A 7,500-nucleotide genomic window follows, 5' to 3' on the forward strand; every position below is an offset into this window, starting at 1 on the left:
TTGAATAATATATATATATATATATGAAACATATCTATCATATATATATACATATTATAAAATGTAATACACACACTACCACACTAACACATACTACCTCACCAACACACACACACACTCACAGCACACACACAGTACACCACGCACAACACACCCTCACCTCACACACAGAGACACCACAAACACCACACACACACACACCACACACACATACCCCACACACACATAACACCTACACACACTTTCACACACACACACCTACAACACACACCCAGGAATACACCACACACACACACACACACACACACACCCAACACACACACTCACACACACTCACACACATACACACACACACACTCTCACTACACAACACCACACACCACCACACATACACCACACACACACACACCACCACACCACACACACACACACCACACAACACCCACCACACACACACAAAAACCACAAACACACTCACACACACACCACACACCCACACACACACACCACAAAAAACCCACAAGATACACTCACCACACACACACCACCACATCACACACTCACACACACACCCACACACACAACCACACACACACGCACACTCACACACCACACACACATCCACCTCTCACACACCACGACTCCACACACACAACACAAACTAAACACAACACACACACTACACAGCTCAACACACACAATCCACACACACAACACACAAAACACCCCAACGCACACCACACAACACATCAACACAACACACCACAACACACACACAACACACACACAACACACACAAACTAACTACAAACACAGCTTTCAAAACAAACAATACACACACAGATACACACACACACACACACACACACACACACACACTACACTCACACACACTATAACAAACACACATACACCACACACCACACACAACACAGCACCACCAAAAGCTCACACGACTACCATTCCCGGGGGTGGGACGGTGGTGGGGGAGGGGAGGGGGGGGGGGGGGGCGGGGGGAGTAGGGGGGGGTGGGGGTGTGGGTGGGGGGGGTTGGGGGGGGGGGGGGGCGTGTTAAGGAGTGGAGTGGTTGGTGTGGTGTGTGGGTGTTGTGTATGTGTGAAACGTGTATCTCTCATTCACACTCACTACACTCTCACTTCTTCACACACACAACTCACTCACACGACACATCACTCAAGCATCAACACACCACCCTCACACACCATCCTCACACCTAACAAACGACAGTAACACACACACAGCTACACACACTCAACTTCACACACCTCACACTCTCGACACAACGACGGAGCACAGCAGACACACGCCACTACTCACACACACCACACAACACACCCCACAAACACTCCACAAACACACAACAAATCCGACAACACACACCCAACACACAACACAAACACACATACAACAAGTACACACAACACACACAACAACACACACTCATCACTAAACTCACCCACAACACACTCACCAAACACACGACACAACACTCGCCCACAAAACACCTACAACACACAACACACAGCGCCCGAGCTCTCACTCAACACACTACAACACACACACACACACACACACACACACCACACAACACACACACCACCCACACACTACTCTCTACAGCGAACACACACACCTACAACACACAACACACACAACCCACACATACACACTACACTAACACACACACACTCTCAAAGACACTAGATATTGGCCGGAGTGACGAGGGGGGGCAGGGCGGCAGGTTGTCTCTCTTGAGTCATTTAGGTCTCTCACTGTAAACTCAAACCCAATCTCACCCCCCACCCACCCTCCCCCCCTCCCAACCACACCAAACATCCCTACGCGTACCGAAACAACCATACCTCCCTGCGCCGGAGTACGCTAGATCGTCCGTACGAGACACACACACACACACTTTACACTATAATCTACCATCTCTCTGGGCGTATCCTGGGCGACATATATACATTATAAACTCAGTATATCTATCCACCTATAAATACCTACATATATGTAATTCATCTGTCTTTATAACACTATGTATATACTAAGGCGTGTCACTCAGACCCAACACACTTGTAAACACAGAGAACACACTAAAACAAAAACAACTATATTACATCCCAATAAGTCTATTCTAACTATAATATCTCAACTCAAATCACTCACAACCTCACACGATCTTAACTCTCCAACCTACACACACTCATACCAACACACCACTCAGGCAGTCTCTCAACCAAACAACACACACTGACAGCACACAGCACGGGTCGCGACATGGACACCAGACACAACAAAGCAAGCACCCACACCACATACACAAAGGGCATCGGAGCGGGCAACTGGGAGCACCTGCAACACTCTGATAGCACCAACAATCACCCCTCTCCTGTCAGTCACACAATCCATCACACACACATACACAGACTGTTCACTCACCTCCAACCAGCTCACCAACCCACACTCACACACACCCAGCCACAGACATTACAGACACACAATAAAAACCACACACCCAATCCCACACCCACACTCTCCTAAACAACACACACCGACCCTCGAACCAACTTACGGGGGTCACACACACACGCAAACACGACTCCCGACCCCCCACCACAACCCACCACAACAGTCATACACCGCGTCAGCACTGCTGAGACACTCGACAAACCATCTAAACACAGCGTTTCGGCGAGGTGACACACAACCATCACTCTCAAACACACACACAGTAGATACACACAACAATCACACAGACACTAACACACTAGCCATCACTACACAGCTGCGCGGCGACACTGCGCGTGCACACACACACACACAATCGGGGGACACATCATAACTCAGTACGGACACGGTGACAGCGGCTGAAAACACTCACACACATCCCACACACCCCACCACACACATTAACACACACGACACCATACCACGACACACACACACAGCTCACACACACACACACAACTTACAACTCCACACACCTCACCACACACACACACACACCCCACACACATACCACACACACACCTCACACACACACACCCAGACCACACACACACACACACAACCCCCCCCACACACACCCACACACACACACACAACACAACACCACACACACATACCACACACACACACATACCACACACACACATAACCCACACACACACACACACCACACACCACCCCACACACATACCACACACACACACACAACCACACACACACACACACAACTACCACACACACACACTACACACACACACACACCACACACACACACATACCAACACACACCACACACACACACACACCACATACCACACACACACACACACATACCACACACACACCACATACCACACACACACACACACACACACAACCACACACACACACACACCACACACACACACCAAACCCACACCACATACCACACCAACACACACACACACACACACACAACACACACACACACAATACCACACACACACACATCACCCACACACACACACAAACACCACACACACACACACACACACAACCACACACACATACCACACACACACACACACCACACACACACACACACACACACAACCCACACACACACACACACACACACACACACAACCACACCACACCACACACACACTACCACATACACCACAAACACACACACACACACACCACACACACCCACAACACACACACACACCCACAACCACACACACACACACCACACACCAACAACCAACACACATACCACACACACACCATACCACACACACACATACCACCACAACACACACACACAACCACACACACACACACACACACACACCACACACACAACAACCACACACACACACACTACCACACACACACAACCACACACACCCACACACAACCCACACACCACACAACCCACACACACACCACACACAACCACACACACACACAAACAACCCACACAACACACACCACACATACCCACACACACACACACACACACACACACACATACCAACACACACAACCCACCCACACACATACCACACACACACACACATAACCACACACACACCACACACCACACACACACACACCACACATCACACACACAAAACACACACACACAACCACACACACACACACACCACAACCCCACACAACACACACACACACACACCACACACACACACACACCCACAACCCACACACACACACACACCACACACACACACACACCACAACCCAACAACCACACACACACACCACACAACACACACAACACACACACCACACACACAACACACACCACACACAACCCACACACCACATACAACACACACACATACCACACACACACACCACCACACACACAATACCACACACACACACAACCACACACACACACAACCACACACACACACACACCACACACACCACACAACATACCACACACACACCACACACAACAACACCACAAACACACACACTACAACACCACCAAACACACAAACACACACACACACACAACACCCACACACAACACACACACCACAACACACACACCACACACACACAACCCACACACACACAACCCACACACACAACCCACACACACAACCCACACCCACAACCACCACACACCAACACACACAAACCCACACACACACACCCAACACACACAACCACACTGGTACCAGCCACACGTACCATCAACCCTCCCCACCACACACCCCACCCCACCCCACCCACCCACACCACCACCCCCACCCCACACCCACACACCACACAGATAATGAGATAATTATAACAAACGACCACTAACGCTACGTGCCTGTAGCGTGGGCTACCGTGTTTACTCGCATGGACTAGGTTCCGATGATTCAATCGTAGCAACCTGCCAATGCCCAAACGGCCACAGTTCACGGGCGCCAGCAAGAAAGAGCGGAAAAAGTCCAGACATTTTTGCCCGAATGTGACGATTGCCGGTCAAGCGATGATTATTGTTCTCGCAGGCTCTTTGTTTAAATCATAAGCTACAATTGATAATCACTTCAGGGAATCGTGAAGTTGCAATTGAACTAAAATATGTACTGTATATAGGTACTGTCAAAATGTTCCTGCTTGCGAGTCCTGGCTTAGCTGAGATGCAGACGGCGAATGGGTGAAGTTCTTGGCGAGATGGTAAAAGGTACGAAAAACTGTTATGGGGGATGCTAGAAGGCGACCCTCTTTCCATGATGGGGACGGTCAATGGTGAAGCGGATGATAAACGCAGTTTAACAGGAATAATATGGATAGATAAGATTCCTTTCAGGCCTGTCGCAAGCATACGAGAGAGAGTGAGGGTGAGCTGCCAGACAATGGAGCAAGAAAAGGAAGAGCTATTAAATATTTGCGTAAATACATACGCGCACACACACACACACGCGCACACACACACACACACACACACACACACACACACACACACACACACACACACACACACACACACACACACACACACACACACACACACACACACACATACACACATACACATACACACACACACACACACACACACACACACACACACACACACACACACACACACACACACACACACACACACACACACACACTCACACTCACACGTGTGTGTATATATATATACATATATATATATATATATATATATATATGCGGATAAAGTCTGTCAAACCGGTTACTGGCAAAAAAGAACCCCCATTCCCTAACCAAGGCCTGTGGAGACAGAAGATTTAATCCTCTTCCTTGCGGCATCGAGGCGTGAGGGAGGGGGGGGGGGGATGGGCATGGCGAGGGCAGCGCGTGATTTTGGAACACCTTCGGTGCTTTATACTTCGTGGAAAAGGAGGGGGGTCGTATGGAGAGGGAGAGTCGCTTCTTTGACAGGGCACCTCGGCGGCCCAGTTGTGAACGGGCAGGTACTTCGACGCAAGAAGGATCAAGGTGAAGTCGTCATGAGGAATTTGCGAATAGATAAGGAGAAGAAGCTAGAGCGTAACAAAAATATTAATCTATGAAAGCCGATTACTTGTGAAACAGGTAACTTAAATCTAAAGTAAATCTAGAGACAGTAATGTCAAGGGAGAGTGAAGGAGTGCTGACAAAAACAATGCTAAGAGAAGAGAAAGAGAAAAAGAGAAGCAGTCAGAAGGGCAGAGAGAGACAGTTCGAGAACCCCGTTCCTGAACCGTAAGCTTTTGCTAATGACTTTCCAATTTCAGTAAATTATGCCAACCGAAATGAGACCTTAACTGCTGAAAAAACAACGACAGACTTGGAGAATGTTGCAGAATGGTGGCAGGTAACTTATAACATCCTTAACGATTTCCACCGGGACAGTGTTGCTCATCCTGAGCAACACGGCGCTCGCATCACTAGAACTGTGGCAAGTTCTCCGTGGTCACAGGCTGTCCTGGTGCTGCTATGCAGGATAAATCACCAAGAGATATTTCCAAGGTGCAATCTTTCTGCCCTAAAATAAGTCTGTTTTGGTTTTAAGACGATTAGACATTAGCCAGAAAAAGTAAGACTAATGCATTCCCACACTGTACCACTTCATCTGATGGTGTATGTACATAGGCCTATGATTAATTAATTACATACATAGGGGTAAACAATACATGAATAAATATACATACATACATACATACAGTTCACATATACATATATACAGAGAGAGAGAGAGCGAGAGCGAGAGCGAGAGCGAGCAGCAGCAGGAGCAGCAGCAGGAGCAGCAGCAGGAACAATGTAGAGTGTTTGTGTAAGTAACGCCAGGTTATTACCTTCGTCATTTGCGAGAGGCCGTGAGTGTCAGAGCGGTCTTGTTTAGGATTCCCATCGCTTATCTCTGCTTGTTGTATGTTGCCGTTTTTTTCAGCAGCTGTGTGCCCACAGTTCGCATTTTTTCACTCTATCCAAAAAAGAAAGACATCGGTGTTTCCCGAAGTATCGCTTGTGAATGGGATGCCGCAGAATCCTGATAGTCACCCGAGATGGAAAAAGAAAGCGTTTATTTCCTACTCGACAACTCCCTCCGGGTTAGACCACAAGTCTCAGGTCGAAAAGTTGTCAGTCGGCGTGTGTGCGTCGTCACGTAGGTGTGTGTTCCATCTACACACGTATGTGTATGCACAGATGTATACACATGTGGCTGTGTACTCATTACTTTAAAGTCAGAAACGCAAGCTATATAAATAAAACAGGTGTATTTTACTACTTGTTTAATGGTGAATGTATTTTTGTTGATAATCTATATGTATAGTGTGTTCTACACAAAAAAAAATGTGCATTACGTGAAAGTAAACATTGTTATTGTGCGGCAAAAAACACTTACGAAATCAAGGTTACATTTTCATTACACTGTTATGATGTTTTGAAATATGTGTATAGCTCAAAGGATTATGTATATATGAAACATTTATAGTGCTGTCA

This window comes from Penaeus chinensis, chromosome 34 (assembly GCF_019202785.1).
Source record: "Penaeus chinensis breed Huanghai No. 1 chromosome 34, ASM1920278v2, whole genome shotgun sequence".
In the NCBI taxonomy this organism is placed as follows: Eukaryota; Metazoa; Arthropoda; class Malacostraca; order Decapoda; family Penaeidae; genus Penaeus; species Penaeus chinensis.